The sequence below is a fragment of the Acyrthosiphon pisum genome, chromosome A2 (genome assembly GCF_005508785.2).
Source record: "Acyrthosiphon pisum isolate AL4f chromosome A2, pea_aphid_22Mar2018_4r6ur, whole genome shotgun sequence".
Lineage (NCBI taxonomy): Eukaryota > Metazoa > Arthropoda > Insecta > Hemiptera > Aphididae > Acyrthosiphon > Acyrthosiphon pisum.
In genome coordinates this window covers 7,123,674-7,146,389 of record NC_042495.1, presented here as the reverse complement: position 1 = coordinate 7,146,389, position 22,716 = coordinate 7,123,674, and the positions used below count along the sequence as shown (strand labels likewise).

Sequence of the window (22,716 nt, the reverse complement as noted above, 5' to 3'; positions counted from 1 at the left end):
TCAGTGAAAAGTTTACTAAAACATTATGAAATACAATATATTATTATAATTTTTAAGCGATAGGTCCGCTGTCTTGACGTTCTCCACGCGTACAACACAATTATTATTGTACGCCTTGTCACACATTACAATAACAATCAATTACGACTGCGCTCGTTAATTATTATGGCGTAGGTACATTTACGGTGTAGGTACGTTTACACGCATATTTTGCTCATTATATTAAGCGATCCGTCAAACTAAGTTAGTGTGGCACGGTAAGTAAGTATGGAAACACTGTACAAGTAACGGTATTCGATCGTTTGTAAAATTACATTTTAGTATTTCACCAGTATACGCTAAAAGTTTCTGGCGTTAATGTGAAGTAATGAATGTTAAGCTATAAAATAGAATATAAACTGTGAAGATCACTGTTGAACTTGACTGAGAAACTTTCGGACGAAATTTGTTTTGTAACTATTTATTATAATATATTTAGGTATGTACCTAGAGTGTTAACTGCAGCAGTTGTACCCATATAGTAAGTCATTCTTCATCAAAGATAACCGGATAAGTACATACATTTAATAATCGTTTTCGGACAATACTAAAACAAAATGTATTTGCTATAATATAATATAGAAACGTACATTATTTCATTTTAATAAATCGAGAATATGTACATTATAATATAAACTTTATAATTTTTAAGTATTATGATTTCTGAGAACCGACGTTATTCTATTTGCATTTTATCTTTTATCATAACAGAATATGCTACCCTTAAAAATGTAATTTCTTCGACATAAATACGAATTAAAATTTAAGATATTAAAATGAAAATGTACCACCTACTTATATTATACTTGCATTATTAAACAAATATAATATTACCCCTAGTGCATGTGTTTATTTTATTTTTGTGCTCTATATTTGCGTAGGAATTAGTCTTACAGATATAATTTCAGTAAATAAACAAAACTTACCATAATTTAAAAATTAGTTTTTGACCCAACGTGCACAGCGAAGGAAACATATTTTACTCTGGTTATTTATATGTAGACTATGAGCATCAACTGCAGGTTACAGAATCCAACTGCTTAAATGTAAATTGGAACGATGATCAGGCGGATCCTGATATTTATAGGGGGTCGTAATCCAATACAGTACCTATGACAGAATATAAAATGATCTGTTATTATTCAATTTCAATTAATTTCTTTCTAATAATATCAAAATAGATTTTTACACAATATACTATATTATATAATGTTTATACTATTTGTAGTACTGAATGTATATTGTATATTATATTTTTGCTATTTTGTCCATACAATAGAATTAAAAATATTTTTAAAAAAACGGTTGATACATAAATATGTGATACATTTATTTAGGTACACTAGATTTTATATAATAACATATATTTTGATAACTTATTAAGAAAGTTATATTCAAATAAATTAACCAAATCATTTTTTGATTAAAATATGTCGATAATTATTTTTTTATATTTTAATATGCAATTTTAAATTTGTACAGATGATACTAAACTACTACCACCTAATTTAAAACTAACGACATGGTCACATGGATGTAAAACATATATTTAGATTTACTTTATCTTTATAATATATACATTTTCGCCCAGCTATGCCTAGAATATTCTCATAAAACTATAATTGAACTAACAGAAGGAAAGTTTATAGATTGAAAAAACAGCAGTGTGATTGATATATTTTTCATACACAGAAAAAATAATTTGACAGACCCCCGTACCCCCCCCCTTCCAGAGGCTACTTATTTGGGTCATTTCACATTTGCTTCAGTATAACATTAAATCTTTGCGAGTAGCTATATACCTATATATATATATATATATATATATATAATATACAGTCGATTTAATATTAATTATGTTTTGTGTATATTTTTTTTTAAAACATTCACAGACGTCGATCCGTAACGCAGAAATTATGTGAAAAATTCCGCACGACATCGGCCGCCATCTGGAATATTTCCATAACAATTAACGGAATTCCCGTATAGTTGGCCCGCGATTTGTTATTTTGACGTATCCGTGCGAATTTAATTAACTTGCGGGCGAGCTGGGCAGGTATGCGGGAGCTCGCGCGAAATTCCACACGTGCCGATTATACGCGGGCGCCCCGCGGTAATGTCGTTATCACGGCGATGGCACCTTCCCGTGAAATGGGTCGTGGACGGGAGGCAAAAGAGTAGGACGAGTGTGAGTGTACACCGCAGGATGACGAGGAGGAGAAGGTGACGTGTACCTATATAATGCAGGAAGGACGGCAGGATAATGATTATATGTGTGCGCACACGGGAGCAGGAATAAACAAATATCCTCGCCGATAGTCCTCATCCGGCGCATGGTATACACGAGTTTATACAGATATAATATATAGTTTATATACACACGCGCGCGCGGAGAGCAGCTTAAACATCGTTCGGCTCCCCATGGGAACATAATCCATCCATCGCCGCGCGGCGGCACACAAACGCGAGCGCGGAATAATTATTAATTAACGTCCCTCACTCGATTCTCCGATTAAGACGTGCGGAGGGCTTATACTAGTTACATGTATATTGTATACACGCACGCACGCACGCACACGGTACATAAGACGCACGCTGTATAGGGAGGATATAAAATGTTAAATATATTATATATGTCGCGCGGATTGATGACGTTCGTCATTCGGTCCGTGTCAGTCTCTCGTTTTTACGTTTTGCGACGACCGAACGCGCGGTGCCACGAATACATCTTGTATAAACGTGCATCGTTCGCACGTTGTGCACCTCATAACCTGTAGAGAGACAGATACAAGTCCGACGACATGACGTAACATATTAATGTGGAAATGCTGCAGCGTGTGAATTAGGCGTCAGTATGATATGATATTATTATAATATTCAAATGAGCTCGTGTGTGCCTGTGTGTGCGTGCATGTGAAGATAACGCAGCTGGATGGTTATCGACCGGACTATATACGCGGTGGCGGTGGCGGTGCAGGCGTGGTGAGCGTATATATACACGAGGACGACCGTGTCCAAGTCTTCGGAGGAGGACTATATAACAACTATGCATAGCTGCGACGACGACGACGGCGGCGGTGGCGGAAGCAGCGGTACTGGGAACGGCGGCAGATGGTAAACAGTGGTGGCTAAAACCGGCGGTGGCCGACGTGGCTATCGATTGTGCACAGCCGCGTTTTTGGCACCCACTGAACGGTCATCCCGCGAGTCTTTCGCACGTTTCCTTCGCGTAACCTCCCCACACAGACCAACACCGTCCAGGACATGCTCGCACACGCACACACATACACATACCCCCCGGAGAGACAAGGTAGCGCAATCGCATGTTAACGACGTGGAATACAAAACAGCCTCGGCCCTCGATCGCCTCCTCACGTGCCGCAGTCGCCACCTCCACCCTGTCCCTTTACACGTCTTTTCAACCTCAATTATATAGGGACGGTCCGGCCGCTGGCCAGCTTTCCGGAAGAGCTGCGAATAAAACTTTGGAACCCGGCGTGCCCGCCACTGTAATATACATGTGTATATATACATACATATATATTGTCATACTGCTGCCACTATGCTTATATATATTATGACTGGGTGAGAGGAAATTCGTTAAATCCACCGCCACTGTCCGTCTATCCGTCACGTCGGCGTTCGCCACTACCCCGCTCCCCACCGGAAGCCCTTCCTCCTCGTCGCTCCACGTCCACCATGACCGCTCGACGCGATCGTTGCGACCCGCGGGCTACCGCGTCGTCTATATCTAATTTGAATTCCAAAGTGCCGCCCGGTCGTTTGTGTGATGTGAACAGGGAACGCTTAAAGCTCGCAGGATACCACCCCGGACCGCTGCTGCAGTATATACCAATGTTATCTGATTACCACGACGGTACAAAGGGCGGCGGCGTCGGCGACAATAATATGCTTTTATATTAAAACTACCCGAAGGGAAGCTTTTGAGAACATGACACTGTATTATACATTTATATATTATATTATATGTGATTTCGCACGTGTTTGAGCTCTGCGATCAGTGGCGTTGATTCGAGTGCTAGTCTCGCACTCTGTATAATATGGTACATAATATGTAGTATACCTATATAGGTAGCGACAAGCGATATGTCGAGAACTCAAGAAATTTGATTATTCACCCGGCCAGGTAAATCGGATCACACCTCGTGTCTGGGGATATATACAGGATGACGTAACAGAGACAACTGATTAACAATTATACGTATATTTGCAATCCTACATATTATACTTTTATGATTTAATTTTTTTTTTTTAGATATTATATTATGCTTAATTATTATAAATTATAATATATTTTAATATTGATATGAAAAGAAGTATTATTACATACGGCTCTATTATTTTTACAATTTTAAGCTATTTCTGTTACGCCCTGTATGCATATTATATTATACGATGATAGGGAGTGCAACCGTGTATACTGGGATTACGAACGGTGCATTACACTCTCACACACACACACACACACACACTATATTATAATATGTGTATGATGTGTAAGTCGACCCTCCGACGTGCAGGCGTTGACCTGTGTTGTAGTTCGAATCTCTGTCCGTATAATGTACATAATATAATGGTAACCCGGTATAGCTGAGGATTGCGGTCCGTTTCGGTTACAACATAATATTATAATATAATGTCGTGGTAATACGACTGGGCTGGCCCGCTGCACAATACTTATAAGTTATAGGTACAGCCAGTGCAGTAGTCAACACTCGGACGGTAAAAATATCTACCGCTTATTGGTAGACGAAAAAAGTATAATAATAATAAAGAACTCTCGCTCGCGCGTTCAGAGTTTGAGATATTTTCTTTACATTCGTATTTTTTGTTGCCTAAACGATCGTTTCGATAACGGTCGGTCGATCCCGGGGACGTATTGCACGTTGTGAAAAGAAAAAAATATACTATTGAATCTCCGTAAAATACTGATCGGCCCCGTATTGTACGTATTGTATTATATAACACATTGTTGTACCTACTCAAACGAGCCTTGAAATATTCATTTTTTTTTTTGTTCATTTTCTGTATTGTACCTATTACTATAATTCTGTCGAAATATTTGAACATAATTCCAATTAGTATCGAAATACAGATAAAAAAAAATACATCACTCAATATTCAAATATTAATATAGAAGATGTAGATTTTATCCTCCACCTACGCGTAAATACTCAGCATGACAATTGCCTTGATTTCCTGCACGCTGAGGCTACCCGCAAAATCATTTGTGTCTATTTTATAGAACCAAACAAAGTTTTTTTTTATTTAACAGTGTTATTTTTTGCACTCTTATAATGTTAAAACTAATTATTGAATGTTTTAGATTCTGGATGATCGACAAATGGCATATTTATTTTAAAATTATGCATCATGATGTATGTGTGTTTTTATTAATTTATTATTCAGTTTTTTTGTCGTGTCTGAAATCACTTTTTGTAGTAAAAAACATTTTCCAATCATCAACTTTAACTTTTCCGGTAAAAATGTAATATAGTTTGTACTTTGGTGGTTTAAAAGTGAAAATGTCTCAGTTATTTAAAATGTATTTATGTATTTATTATTATTAATTTATATATGTATTCATATAAAATCTAACATTCGTTAAAATGTTAATTAAATTATTTAAATAATGACTAATAATTGTAACCGTGGTTAACAAAATGTTCGAGTGTTTTCGCTAAGAACCGTATTTAATCAATCTATACAATGGTTTCAATTCAATGAATTAAAATTTAACACATCCATTACAGTGACCTACTCAATGACGAGGTACACTCGATACCTACCTACTGTAGTAACATCAGAGCGGATACATAATAATTATGTAGTATATATTATACTAATTGACAAGTTTTTTTAAAATAATTGACATTAAATAGTTCAAGTTTTTTTTTAATTATCACTTATTAATTATATCAATTGAATATTATATCTCGTGCATCTACAATAATATTGTAATTATAGGTATCGTAATTTTAATCTAATAAAATATTTATCACGTGCGTTATTCATTTTACGCGCTCACCGTTTTAATACAACAGTGATCTGTCACTTATTTTATACTATTTCATTTTATAGTCGGGAACATAATATTTCATTTTATATTAGTCGTATTTAAAATCCTGGTCGATGAAAACAACAAATAGTTTTGGTAGTGTATACTGTATAATACAATTAATATGACGTGAACGCCAGTTCAAATTGTTAAAGCCACCGTGGTAGTCACATATCGTTTCAGTGATTAATTTCTGCTTTTCGTTAATATTATTCGAAATTACATTCACCCGGAACGTTGATTGAATGTTACTTGTCTGTAATAATAAAACCCCTTACCAGCATTGTGGACGGGCGTCTTTAAATCGTATTACCGTTCTGTTAAATATTATTAATAAAATAATTCGCATGTATGTGTGTTGTTAATTGCATTTGACTCGGATTAATGAAGAGAATATGCTGATGTAGTAAGAAATTTATAATTTATGACGATATCAAACACGTTACATTCAAATTACTTTGGGCAACACGTCGGCCTCGTTATTATTACAACAATAACATCACAACATTCACAACAATATAAAGACGGAAATTGAACTATATATATTACTACTGCACTGCACTTGTGAGGGTGGAAGTGAGGGGTATCATACGTACGGAAATAGTAACGATTGGCGATTCACATAAAGTAGTCGACCCTCGTAAAAAATGAGAAAAAACACCTGATATCAACTATACTGCCGAATGGTGATGAGAATCAAAGGGGAAACCAATTGGTAAAGCGCCGTCGGACATAAAAAAAAAAATGGTTCGGTGTGAGAGACAGTGCACGGTGCGTGCGAGAGAGGAGGGGTGGTAGTAAAACAGTTTGTCTTTGGGGATATTAAACTAGGCCGGAGATCGTTTGTTTTGTTACTAGTACCACCACCACCACTACCACTCTACTACCATCACTACCACCACCACTTCTACTATACTATACTACTATACCGAAGCTGCGCCCGGCGTTCCGGCACGGTGGCCGTGGAAAATAGATTAGATCAAGTGGTCTGTTGGCGTAATGGACTCCAATAACTCACCGCTCGGGACGACTACCCCGGACACTTTGTCTTGGTCCAATCGAACTGCGTGTATATAATATACGGTACGCCGGAATTCGCCCCTCGGACGCAGCCAATTTCCTGAGTGCTGGTCGACCGATCGCGGCAGGACGAATGCGACCCAATGATAAAAAAATAAAACCCCGTAGTATATAATAATATATTATATTATCTATGGATCGTTTTGAACGGAACGCGGTCCTGTACATGGCAAAATAAAATTACCAGGGAATAGATAAAATATATCTATATCCTAATGTAGGTATACATATAGCTACAAAAGACGCAATGATGCGTCGGCAGATTAAAATGCGTATGGTGAGAAACAATATTATTAGTATAATTAATATGACGTACGTGCGTTATAATATGTACGACGACGACTTTTGACCGGGTGGCCTGCTGAGTTATGTTAGCCTGTAGGTCAGATGCCACAAATAATGTAATCAAGAGGAGCCAAACGGCGAGGTGCTCCATTAGCGAAATTAGTTTCTTGTTGCAAACGATCTCGCGCTATCCTCCACCACCCCATCCCGTCATAACCCGCGATGCCGCCGCCGTCTTTCGTTCCCGGAGAATAAACACACGCCATTTTGCTGCGTAAAACTTAAAAGCTGCTTATTAGGTTATCGGCTTTACGGAAGTTGGCCGCCTCCGCCGCTACTACCGCCACCGACGCCAACCCGGGACCCTTTAGCCTCGGGTTTCCCGTATAACGGCAGAGCGGCGGCCGTAGTGCCAAAATTGTTCGCCTTTAATGACCGGCTCTAACCAATCTCGAAATTAATATCCTCAAAACTTTCAGTGTAATTTTAATAATTGAATGCCTTATACGCATGAATAGGCGGTAAAAAAATTCAACAAGCCATACGCGAGTTTCAAACGCAATCTGTTCATTTGGTAAACGCCGCGTGCGTATATATATAATATAATATAGAGATGGCAAAAACTCATAATAATTTTTTTTTTCTATTAAAAAATAGATAGTTCATTAAAAGTTATTCAAATACATAGTATACCACCATTATTATAATAGTTTAGAGTTCTCATGTTCGAAATCGTGTATGATTCATTATATTTAGAATATTAGCATAAAGTTATTGCAATTCTTAATAGATACACCTATAGGTATATCGGTAATTCGATGACACGATGAAAAAGGTTCATTTAAAAATACTACGTCTAGTAAAGTCCGTGATTAAATATAAGAAATTATAACAATTAAAAAATTCTATCATTAGGTAAAATTCGAATGGTTACAAATAGGAAGTTTAGGTATTGTCAGTAAATTATCTGCTATAATACCTAAACCTATAATATGAAATAAATGCAATTTAGTAACATCATGATATACCACTTATGTATAGGCAACCCATACAGCCATCTTCTTCATTCCCAACGAATTGTATACGGGTGGGTTAAACAATATACTATAATATTATGTTTTGCACTGATTAAAATAGAAAACAAAGGCGACCGTAGCTGTATTCGCAAGGGGATGTAATTCGTTTCAGGGTGGGGGGTTAGGTAAAATAATCGTATGTGCACCACCTGCAGTCCCCATATACCCGTACATATACGTGCACGATTAATCTGACAAAGGTATAAAATGTAGTATTAAATTATAGCCCATGATGAATATTGCAGTAGTACCTATATCAGCTGGATTTATTGAACCCACGATTGGACTGAAAATCGACGGTCAAGAGACGAAAAACCGAATTGGTGCAATAAGTTTACTAATTGGTTCCCGATGAAAATCATTCTTATTATTATACAACTTTTCACTTTGGCACATCTATATAGGTACATAATTATTATACGTAATATTATTAAGACCTGATGACTGATTCGTTTCACAGAAAACGTAATTCAGAAATTAAATCTGCAAGACTAATTTTTTTTTTTTAAATAATTGAAAAAAAAAATGTCAAAGTGTAGGTAACATAATATTATCTAAAACCAAAAAGAATAATTATCAACTGTTGAAAAAAACAAACTCGCTAAAATAAGAATGTTAAATGGTGAACAAAATAAATGCAAAAAAAATTAAAACGTAATTATTACCTAGGTACTACCAAATTTCAAGTTTATAAATTACAATTCGTAAACATTGCGGTTCCTATCTATATATGTTGTAAATATATAAACATCTACCACATTGATTTTATTTTTATAATTTTTTATTTTAATTTTATTATTATATATGGCGTGATTCACCTAGCAAGTTCACCACTTATTTTCTTCAACAATGCTGTTATTCAAAGTCTAAATTTCAAATATACTCAAAAACCTTCTTTTTAAATTATAAGAATTTTATTGTTGTACTACTAAAGAATTGTGTTGATACAAACTTTTTATCTATTGTAAATTATTAGTGGATTATTAATTGCTGGTATTAGTTTAATATAATTAAAAGAAACGTGTATATCTTGCGTCGCATATATAAATAACGACAACCGGACTTTGACGACGTCTGAAATTAATATCGTACGATTTTCCCGATGGACGACCGTGTTTTTAGCTTACAATATTGATAATGATATAATAATAATAATAATAATAATAACAATTCATACAATATAATAAGGTGAGATACGCAACTATATTTATATTAGTATTGGAGTATTGGACAAAGAAGTATATAGGTTATTGCCTACATATGACATATGTATAGGTTGTCTAGCAACATAAATGTGTTCACCTTAACTAAGGGATTCTAGTAACTTCTAAGGCTGTGTAAAATGGAAGGGAAACTGCGTTGTCGGTTGAATATGTGCAATCAATTTTTAGATATAATTGAACAAGTTAATTTTCACATGGATATAATATTATTAAAATCAGAGTTCAATGGAATCGATTTTACGACCTGTATGGGGCAGCTGTAGTAGACCACCAGAGAACCAATATTTATTCGTATGTGCTTACACTCAGTATACATATATAAATCCACCCGGGATCAAATTTAGTAGTTGGGATCCAACTCGTAGGCGTTCATAATATGTTCGTATATACATGTGTCTTATATATGTATAAACTATATAATAGGTACACGGTGGAAACATATTTGCGCATTATTATTTATGTATTACCCACCGATATTATTATATTATTATATATAGGTACGCGTAGGTAGCGCGTTCGCTTTACGAGTGTTACAGAAAGTAATCTTAAAGTTCAACAGCGAGAGTAGGACTGTACACACACACTATAATATGACACGGTAAATACCATGTGTACCTATATACCTATATAACCCAAACGCAGTTTCCTTTTAAAACGTCCGCAGGCCATATTATCGTCGTGTACCGAAAATGGAAAATCAATATATACGACACGGCATACACTCACTATATTATATTATATTATTATATTACAATATAACATGTCACACGTTTAGACATTTTTTTTCACGAAAATTACGTCTGCGTGACCTTGTTATGAATGTACGAATTGAGCGATGTCTTTTTATCATTTCTTTCGCGTGTCCGAGATAAGAAAAAAATCGCGTGATTTTGAGTATAGGTAATTATTATATTATATTAAAATTAAAACACATGATAATGGTTATTAGTTATGGACGGACAGACAGCAATGACGCTGGTGTATACTAAACAATTAATATTATTATTATTATTATTATACAGGTGCAGCTGGTCCTCGTGCGATATATAAATCACGTTGTTAACTATTACAAAATTATATACTTAATAAAACAATAAAATGTCCGGCCGTTTCCGGATTCTAATCGGTATAGTTATCGTTTGAGACCTATCATCATAAAATATTTGCGAAAAGTTGGCGGTATTATTTTCTGCTGAACCGTACAAAATAACCATTTCAAACACATTTCAATCATGATGACTGTAGTAATAATAATAATAATAATAATAATAATATAAACGAGTACGATGAGTACCTGTGTTCAACGTTGGTCGTGTTATGTTAGTCGTCGGGAAACTTTCGTTTTACGTCCGATTTAAACCAGGCATAATAAACCAAAAGTAATCTTATATTATGTGCCACCCTTTTTTTTTGTCGCTAAACAGACGCACCGATTCAACAATTATTACAACACAAAGCGTCGGCATTTTAATTCGAGCAGAGACATATTCATAATATAATTGTGATAATAATATCCCAATGTGCTGCGAAATCGGTTTTAATTAACTATTCGACTGCGCATCGTTGTACAAATATTTCGCAATGACCGACTCAATGGTAATGAATTTATGAACAATATTCTATAAATGTATGAGTCGTCGTGTGACACGATCGGAATTTTAGGCATGGAAATTGCGACGAAAATCATAAACGCGCATTAAAGCTAAATGTATTAAAAAAAAAAAAATTATCATGAAAAAAACCACAGTGGTGGTGCTTGTAAATTAAAACATTTGAACTGCAGTAGGAGTGTATGATCACTTTTCGCATGGTCAGCAAACAGTACGGAATAACGCGTATAAATCGTTTTCGTTAGTATCTCTCCTAATCCATACAAAATTCAAACAACTGTACCGGTATACATATAGGTATTACAAATTTTAATCTCGCACGTCTATAGTAAATTGTTAAAATTAAAATAAATCGACCGGGTCACGCTGCAGTTATAATGTACCAATATTATACGCTCGACGGCCAATTTATAATAATATACAAAATGTCTTATTTTTAAAACCAATATAATATTTATGATTATAGTCAAATTTATGAAGACGTGAATAATATTATGATGTATACCACATAATATTATGTGGCGCAGGTGCAGAGTTCGCATATATAAGCCGAGCTTGCTAACGCTGTGAAATACATAAAATAATATTTATAGGACGATAATAATAATAATAATTATATTGTACAACGGCTATGTGGGAGCCTTTACTGGCCTTTCGCAGTGGGGAAGGGACGAGAGAGGATTTAAAATCTAACACTATCAGCAACGCGCGTAGCCTTAAACTGCATCTGTTTTTATAATAAATCGTATTATGCGCTTTCGGCAGGAAGATTATATTATTTAAAAAAACAAACAAACGGAGAACGAGACTTTTGTTTTATTTCCGAGAAGAGTTTTTTTTGCTCCCCCATCAGATTCTTGTCTCTCGATTTTTTTTCCCTCTCCACCAACTTCACGCAATTAAACACTCCTCTCGAACCTCACGACCCGTCTGAAAAAGTCGGTTTTTTCCCCCCGATTGGTTTATGATGCGGTAACGGTTTGCACTTCACGTAGTTTGGCACGTAATCATGACACGGCGACGTCTCGTCGAAGTTAAGCTCACATATTATAACATATACGTGTGGTATATAGTAGTACCTACAACCAACCTACTTATTAGGTAGCGGTTTACAACCTTTTTGTATACCAGTACAACTTTCAATTATCGAATATTTTCAAGCACCACTTGAACGAAATCCGCTATCTTCATTGAAACAATATTATAAACGGGCTCCTCGCCGTCGTTATTTATTAATTGTTTTATACAATAGGCATGGTAATGTACTGACTATATGAGCTTTCCACATACAACAATTTGAGACCACTGATTTGAGGTTTATGCATCACATATAATATACATAGACAAAATGCAATGTTACCATGGGAGCGGAGCGGGGGCTATAGAATTTTTGAAATCTTTCAAAACAAATGAAAATAATAGATGATACGTAATGAACCAAAAACTAAGTGTATTTTATACAGTACGTACAATAGATTGCAATGAATATATAGGGTTAAAATAAACATTTAGTATGAAAGACGGGTATTACGAGGATGTCAGCGCACTATTCGTTTTCTCTCTCTGGCCCACGCGCCACATAGACAAAACGCATTTACGCAAAATCATTTTTTCTATGCGTTTAAGTAATCTTAGAGTTAAGTAACCTATTACAAAAAATATAGAGAATAATATTTTTGAAGGAATGACATATCTATTTTATATTTTATTATTATTTGACTTTGTATTCGACTTTCAAAATAAATAAAAAATGTTGTAAATTTAAATGATGTTTAAATTGTTTTGAGACAATATTTAGACAAATCGATGTGTCTTTCCCTTAAAAGTATTATTATCTATCTTTTTTGTAATAGGTTACTTTACTCTAAGATTACTTAAACGCATAGAAAAAATGATTTTGCGTAAATGCATTTTGTCTATGTTGCGTGTGAGCCAGAGAGAGAAAACAAATAGTGCGCTGACAGCCTCTTAAGATGATTATAACGATGTATATTATACTTACTTGGTCGGTACATTATGTTAATGAAAACATATAATAATTTTAAAAATTCAAAACCTGTTAATAATTGTTAAACTAGCGAAAGCCGAAAAGTTATAATTTATAATATTATAGCAACACAATAATAACAATACCTAGGAAGTACCCGGTTAGTATTATAGTATAGGCTCTTCTTTCACAGTATTCCATGTATATACTAAGTATACGGATATCAATTACATGTGTGACTAGATATAAGTTGATATATACAACACTGCATGTGCTGACCAAAGGTAATAATAGAAACTAGAGTTCCGAAAAGTTGTTAAATTTGACTTACCTACAGTTGATTTTTTTTTTTAAATTTTTAAACTATATTTTTATCAGACATGCGTGCTCATACGACTGTTTTCAACTGCAGGAGGTGGAAAACTCTGCCCCCCGAATACATTTTTGTTTGGAGCGGAGGGCATCTATATGGCCACCCCCTTTTGCGCCTAATATTATCGGCGCTCAAGTCGTATATTGTCCGTCTTGCAATGCTTAGCACCCCTGCAGCATTATAGTAGGTATATATAATATTATATAACAATCGGCCGAATCGACGGACGATCCATAATAGGCAGCAGGGAACGCGACGGGTTGACGACGGCGGCGGTGACGCAAAAATGGCAGACGCGCGAATGAATGAATCATTAAATCGGGCGAAATTGGTGTCTTCTGTGGCGTTGACGTTTCGGGCGGAGCGATGACAATGACAGACGCGGGAATCTCTGCACTTCCCAGTTCAATTTAAAAAAAAAAAACTTTTTTAACGAGCTTCTTTTCAGCGGGGGACGAGGAGTAAAAAAAAAAAAAAACGGTTTTGAAACGACGTCGCGGCAATTCGAACTGTTATTCTCTTTCCTTTTACGTTCACCAAACGGTAGGTTACGCGGCGACTGATGTAACTGAAGAGAGAGATGGAGTGATGAGCGAGAGAGAGAGAGAGAGAGAGTAAGTGAGAGAGACGTTCGTGATGTCGTCCACCGGAATGAGAAAAAAACTGCTTGACATTGCGCCGTTGACGCGTATACTCGGAGCTGGTATAGGTATATATTATAGTGTTTTATTTTTCTTCTCTTTATAATTTATTTTATTAAAAACTCGAACGGCCTCCGCCGAAATGCGTTATTCATCTTTTCGGCGGCTGCGCGACGCGTCCGCGCCAAACAACAATTATATATATATATGACTACTGTATATAAGGTCGAGTCTAATCAGAATTAACGAACGTCGACGGAAAAACGTTAATTGTATTATAATATAATATAATAATAATATAGCCTGAGCCTCGGCTCGCGCGTGGGCGGTATAAAAATATAATAATTGCGATATTCCCGACGCTCGCACTATATGTGTTATTATTTTAATGTTATACGCGTACATATTATATAATATTATATATTATAATGACTGTCGTCGTCGTCGCCGCCGCCGCTACCGTTTGAACTCTCGAGACGTCGAGCCGCAACGATGAATCAAAATCAACGTCTGTCGTTCGGCTCGGCGCGGCGCGTAATGTGCGCACAACCACACAGACACGAGAAGATCGCGTGTGTGTACACACGTCGCGTACACGTCTGTAAGTATACGCGATTCGTACTTACACGCGTCCACGGGACCATTAATAACGCTCGTCCCGGGTGTGCGTAGTGCTTGTCAATATTTAACGAACTTTGTGTGCTCGCGCCGTGAGCGTATAGTGTACAATGTACATGTTATATATATATATAGTATACAAGTTATATGTATATAGATACATATAATATATATATATATATATATATATATGTTAAAACCGTGTATCTATATATATATATATACAAATTGTAACTGTATATAAGCGTGGAGGTCGCCCGTCCTCGACCAGCGTTCGCGTCTCGGCAGTGGTATCATATATATGTATATGTTACGGTAAATGACGAAAAATAATAATTTACGTAATTTACCGGTAAATATCGTTAATATCCATTTTTAATTTATATGAGTAGATTTTTACGTCAATTACCGGGAATTTACGATAAAAAATTATACAAATGGTTATTGTTGTACTTGTATCATATATTATTATTAACTACTTATTTTCACATGGTAATGATCCATGGCATTTTGAATTACAAAGTTTGCCTGAAGAACGCAAGCACATTTATTATTTTTACATTTAGTTTTGCAGTGACATCGTTGGTACCCTTGAGTGCCTGAAATACTGCTCAAACCTGCTGCCTCTCGAAGAGTAAGCTCTTTTTCTTTGATGAACTTAGGTATGTCGAGAAGTTTTTCTTTACAAGGTACTAGCTTAGATCTTGTGTTTTTATGTTTTAGGTGTCCATGTTCAGTACCTATATTAAAAGTATAACATTCATTTTTGTAAATATTTGAATAATTTATATAAGGGTACTCACCTAATTTGTAAAAGATAATTTTCGACATCTAAAACGACTGCTAATAAATTACGCGGAGCTCCGCGAGCACGATCTACATCTGGTATCGATATTCTAAACGGTTGAACCCTATTTCGAGTAGATAAAATCGAGATGATGATGACTTTAACATCTTTTCTGCTTGTTTCTGCAAACATGAGACTGATTTTTTTCGTTCGTTCGTTATTTTGTTTTCGGATGAACTTAAAAACGCTTTGTTGTCAACACGTTTTTGTGTAATATAGAAGATATAATATCATCAAATTTTTTCTTCATAACGTTCTCATCCATATTTAAATATTAAATATTTACTACTATTTTTTTAAACAAAATTATGAGTAATAAATACGAAAAAACAAAATGCTAAACAACATACACGCCAGATGACACTGTCTACAATACTGTCGGATCTCGGATATCTGTGTATCTGTAAGAAAGACGTAATGGGCCGTCAAAACGTTATCGGCAATTGTCGCAGGTCATTACGATTGTTATTGCACGTTCTAGAATATTCGATACCCCGTCCTAAAACTGAACTTTATTATCGATTACTTATACCTTTAATCTTTAGGTATCAGATATCTTGCTCATAAACATATTTATAGATATTAAAAATCTACCTAATGTAAAACTGTGCAGCAGAAAAACATAAAAGTTGTTATAATCGAATTTTAGTATCATACATAACATTTACCAATTAGTCTGGTGAATATCACAAATAACCGGTGAATATCGAAAATCTCCATTTTATATATATATATTTACGATAATTACCGGTTAATTACGTAATTTTCATGTTTTACATCATTTACCGTAACATATATATATATTAGGTATTATATTGGCTGAAAGTCTGGGGCACCGCGGTGGTTTCCGTCTCCGTCCGCTCAACCGGATGGACGGACGATCCGGTGCTTGAGGTGGCCGAGCGATACAAAAATAAAAACCGTCATTTTTCGAAACTGCAGGAAACTCTTGTTCGATTTTTTCAACGGTTTTATAAAAATTAATTTTAGTTAATAATTTCGATTTTGAATATATTGAAAATTATATTAAATTATAAGATAGAGCAAAGCGTCGCGGTCGTACGAAATGAAACTGTTTTGCGGTGGAATAATTGTAGAGCGAATTTCAAAACTAATCTAGATAATTTACGGCACCATTTTGTGTCACATTTTTGCAAAAAAAATTTTGAAAATGTTAGTTATAACTAGGACAGGGATTGAAAATAGTTCAACAAGAGCCGTGAGTTACAAAGATTTTGAAGGAGAATAAAGTCTCAAGAAATCTGTGTATTTATATTAAGATTAGAAATCTGTATAGTAATTTCTGATATTAGCCATTAGTGGTAATAAGCTCATTTCACATTTATATGTATTATATTATACAGACAATACTAATCCGTCTATACGATTTATTAGTGTAAGGTGTACGACGTAGACACTATACTCTTATTAGGTACATAATATTATAAAACGAATCTTGTATCATTAACCTGCACGGTAGTGTTCACTATTTCTAGAGCTGGAAAACCCAGCTTATATAATAATATTATGTAAATTTATGAACTAAAACCAGAACCAAAAATTATAAATTTAAACCGGAACTGAAAAAATCTGTTTTATAATTAGGTTCCAATTACAGACTTTGACGTTATTTTATTTTAATTTTGGATATCTTATACTTATATGTTTTCCGTTACTTCGTCAATTTTAATCGATTGTAAAAATTAAAAAAAAAAAAAAAACAGGGCAAAAAACTGTATTGTCAATATTAAATCTAAAACTGCAAAATATTTATGATGCTTTTACTGAAATATTTGAAATTTTTTAGAAACTGTTTATGGAGTCGAGTATTTATGTATACTTAAGCCATAATGTCAAGAAGAGCAAATTCAAGTATGTGGGAAATTTGTAGATTATTGTTGAATAATATATATTTTATAATTATATTCATATTGTAGACGTTGATGTTGAAGAAATAATAAATATTTTTGGAATTCGTTTTGGTTCAAAATATGATCGGAACACTGCATATTTTTAAGCGTTTCTTATTTTATAATTTAGCAATAGTGAAATAATATAAACAATAATATTACACAATTACACCACTGTCACGCGTTACTTAATTTTTCCCACACGTGACAATTCTAACCATACATAATATCATTATAATATGGTACGAGTAAGTATATAAGGTTGGTAAATCGTATACATCAGTTTTCTATTTTTTAAATCTTTTCCTATTGCCGAATAAAATTATATTTTAGATCGCTCCTCCCTCGCCAATATCTCGAGACTATAAAATCCACTCACATCCCGAGCCCTGCAGATTTATCCATACCGGCCGTAGCTCGTCGTGACGGAGTCGTCTGATCGTGGAGACATAACCATGCCTTGTATATACAATATCATATTATATTATATTATTGGAACTCACATAATAATATGATATCTAAGTACAGTCTAACGGCGCTTTGGCCGCGGGTGTAGAAGATGTGCGCGGGAGACGTTCGACGGGAAACCTCTACGCGATATGAACGCGAAAGTAAACACGCGCGGACTCGATTAAACATTTATTGTGTTTGTACTTTGTACGGAAGCACGACCGGCGGCGGCGGCGGTCGTGTTTGCAGAACACGCATATATAGTGTATTACGCCAACAGTATATATATACGGTAGCTACAGTATGTAGTATACATAATGTTATACGATATATAATAATATATATACTATATTAAAGGCATATATACACATGTGTATATGTACAACGCTGTCGTTGTTGTTGAGTAGTAGTAAGTCAGCTGTATAGTGGTGGTAGTAGTGGTATAGTTTGTCGTTATATGCTACGTATATTACTATCGTTATAAGCACACACAAACGCACATCGAACGAGCGCGCCCGGCCTTTTGCACGTCCCGCAATGTCCGGCCCGGAAAATGAACAATTTGTTTACGGTTCTCTCTCTCTCTCCCTCGCGTGTGTAAACCGAAATCTCATCAGATCCACACAACGCGATATACCCCCCACCCTCGCATACCACCTAACCTACCCTTTGCGACGCCTGTTGGCGGCCGCGTATGCTGTATTTATACATTGTGTACAACTTGTCCATTAGCAACATGTATCGTACGTGCGAGTATTCAATAATTATAAGATTATTTTCAAAAAATATTTAAAAAAAATATAATATGATAAAAATCAAACTAAATTGTGATTTTAAATCGGGATATAGGCACTAAAAGTATTTGACTTGAATTGCCGCAAATATTTGATTTTTGGTTGGTATATGATATTGAACAATATAATAATATGCACTCAACATAAAGTAAAATAATATTATATAGTATAACTATATTATAGTATATAATTTTTGAAAAGCTTAAAATAAATTAGGAGATGTACGAGCGGTCGTCGTGTATCTATAATATATGAAGTTGTTTAATACAATTTGTAAATGTATCTAAAAAATAAATACCAAAATCAAAATATTTCAATAATATCAATAATATAAGGATAAAGACATAATATAATATTTTACAGTATACTTCTTAAGAGGACGTCACACCCGCATGTGTTTACACATTCTGAGTAGAACTCGTTCAATTTTGTTTTTAAAATAAAAACACCTATTATAAAATTAAAATAAAAAAATATTTTGGGGGGCAAAAATGTGCGCTTTTTTAAAAAAATAAAAATGTTGAAAGGTTAAAGATCATTTAAAAATGTTGAAAATTTCGCTATTTCTAAACGATATGATGAACGTTATATTGGGGCTAATAGAAAAAATGCACAGTTTTTCCGTCCGGAATATTCAATTTTATAATAGGTATTTTTACTTTAGAATCGAAATTGAGCGAGTTCTACTCAGACTGCAAAAACGTGTTTTGTCTATGTCGTACGTGTGTAAGATGGAGACGTCCTCTTAAATTTAAACTTAACCCTATTGCCCTATAGGCTATAGTCTAAAAGAGACATTGGGTGACAAACTCAAGCTAAACAACTGGTTGTGAATCCTTCATTAAATCAATATTTAGAAATAACATAAGACCACCGATGTAATACATTTTGGTTAATAAAAACTAAGTGTGAATGTATAGGGTTTCAGATTATTTCGATATTATGAATGAACATATTTTACTATAATTTAACAACATTACATAATATTTTTTTGTTTCATCTTTACAACTAGTGATTTTTGTGAAAAATATTGCTACAAACCTTGAAACATGTGGTTGTTGGTATTATAATAAAATCCACTTCCTAATTTATACAAAATATGTTATACAGCCGCTGTCATCGCAATTAATATATGTTTCACAACGTTTTCGGTATAAAACGAACCCTAAAACACGTACATTGTACAGGGTATAATATAATTTATTAAATTTGTGCCTATAGGCTATAACGGTAGATGAAATATTATAATTATGTTATTATTACATATTTATATGACATTATCGGTGATAATAACACAGAATAACCAGAATGGACACTCGCTGAGCACTCAAAAATCTGTTCAATTTGGTGGAATATCAGTGTATCCATGTATATAATAAAAATGTAGAATTCTTTTTGTCTGGTCACACTGATAAGGGTTTGTTTACTTACTTACGACATCAGCTGTCCATATAGCTGCCTCTGTTCGGGCATTGATAATAGAATAGATTATTCTATAATCAATGGTTCAGGGAATAACAGTCGCGCTAGAAACAAAGAATAATGGGAATTATCTTTCTAACGGCAGCACTGATATTCCAACAGGTGTTGCAAATCTGTGCCCCATAAGAACCCATGTTAAACTGAAAAGGTGTCTCTTCTGGTTATTCTGTGATAATAATATATTATACTGATATAATATGATACGCTCTATTGACATTAGTTTTATTTTAATTATTTATTTAATAATAGTTATCACTTATCATTTATAATTTATTATACGGCGTGTATGACGCACTCGTACAGCGTGACGAATTTTAAGACCATCGACCGATAACGGCATTATCGACGTATTATTATAAGGTAGTTTTATTTTATAATTCAATACACTTATATCAGGGGTATGAAACTCCGTGAATTGGCCGAATCGGGTGATTGTGGCCTTGAGCACGGTCTCCAGGGGGGCGTGGCATACGTGAAATAGGAAACGGTAAACAAGCTGACCCCGCGTAGCGTATCCCGCCTATGTTTCAGGAAACGTTTACGTAAACATATGTCTAGCATGACGTTGGTGCGCGGAAACGTTTCCATGTTTTTCGGAGGTTCAGACTTCAGATCATAGGGAAACAAAACCCCAATCAGCTGATCGAGTTTCGCTTCTATATTGTTCTATGCTTATATTATAGTATGTATTATTAACTATTATAGTCAGGTAGAGCCATTGCTTATAATATGAGCGAATAGTCAACACGGTTACGAGGAATAAATATCATGTACATGTTATATATAGCACATAGTGTACCTATAGGTACTATATTATAGTATTTACCTATATACTAATCGAACAGAACGTTTGTATATAAATAAATTATGAACGCCCTATGCCATCAATCAGGGGACTTTTTAAAAAGACGTCCGCCCGACGACGTGCAGATAAGCTGAGACGAAAAAATAAATCGAACCGCTCCGATCCCGTGTACGCACTAAAGTACAAAATGTTGAACCGGAGACTTTTGCAACTTAAATATATTTCGTGTTAATATGATATCATTATGAGCAGCACACCGAATCCGCGAACAGCTTAAGCGTTTCTAATCCCTCCTGCAAAAAGAATATTATAAACTTGATTAACTTCGTATGCAAAAATACGACGCGCAAACAACAATATTACTGTCGAACAAATATTTTTATATTTTTTTTTTCAACGATGAAAAATAGTGACCTTTGGGACATCACGGAATAATAAATAATATTGATAAGTATGCGAACCGAACTAAGTGAATTATATTATAATACGATATAATATATTTATATCATAATAATAGGTAGGGTAGGTACACTGTGGTACACTGCACATTGACATGTTTTGCATAAGCTATACACGCGAACAGATAAATTATTTAAGTCAAAGTGAAGTAGCGTGGTGGTAGGAGGGTTGTTTACATTCGCTGTATACCTACGTCCTACCTATATATTATATTAGACAAATTTCAGTCTTTCATTCAAATCGAATATACGCTGCGTGACCCCTTTCGAAGAAACGTGACGATAACAGTATATATTGGCGTACATAATTATATACAAGTTTAAGTAACATAAAGTATCAATTAATGATGTTTTAAGTGCCTACGTTTCAGCACATAGGTATATATATATATAGGTACTGTCCTGAAATTACTATACGCCGTTATTATGGCGTTTTGACTTTCACCGTTACCGAGCTTTCGTAGCACTAAACTGCTGTATGCATCACCACTTCGGTTGTTTGTCAGTAATTTGCTCTAAAATCCCAAACAGTCATCGTATCTACACGTCGCTCGTTGCGCTGTATAATATAAAGTGTCACGTTCTGACACTTTTGACGCAGCCGTAACGAACCATCGACAATCGGCGAATCATCCGTCTTGTGCATACAATGTGACTATAAATAATTATAAATAACATATTATAATATTATAACAATGACGAACGAACGGCTACAGCTGCAAATAATTTGTTTTTAATAATTGTATTATATTATTATACGATCACCTTAAAACTTTCACATAAAATCGAAAATAAAATAAATTGTACCTCGGCCAGAAAACCATCTCATTTAATAATTGTCTGCTATGTTCTCGTTATTACAGCCATTACCTGGCCGTAATTGAAAAAAAATTCGAAGATTGGTGTTTAACATTTAATACATAATATAGATACTGCAGCCAGGGGCGTACCCAAGGGGG

At 34.7% G+C, this 22,716-nt stretch overlaps 1 long non-coding RNA gene across 1 annotated transcript in view; it reads right to left on the bottom strand.

Moving 5' to 3' along the window:
- Positions 1-22,716, bottom strand: part of LOC107883974 — a 63,741-nt gene that overhangs the window by 4,582 nt on the left and 36,443 nt on the right. Inside the window, exon 2 of the long non-coding RNA XR_003839380.1 lies at positions 966-1,149. This is a non-coding gene — a long non-coding RNA (uncharacterized LOC107883974). The remainder of the gene's footprint in view (positions 1-965; positions 1,150-22,716) is intronic.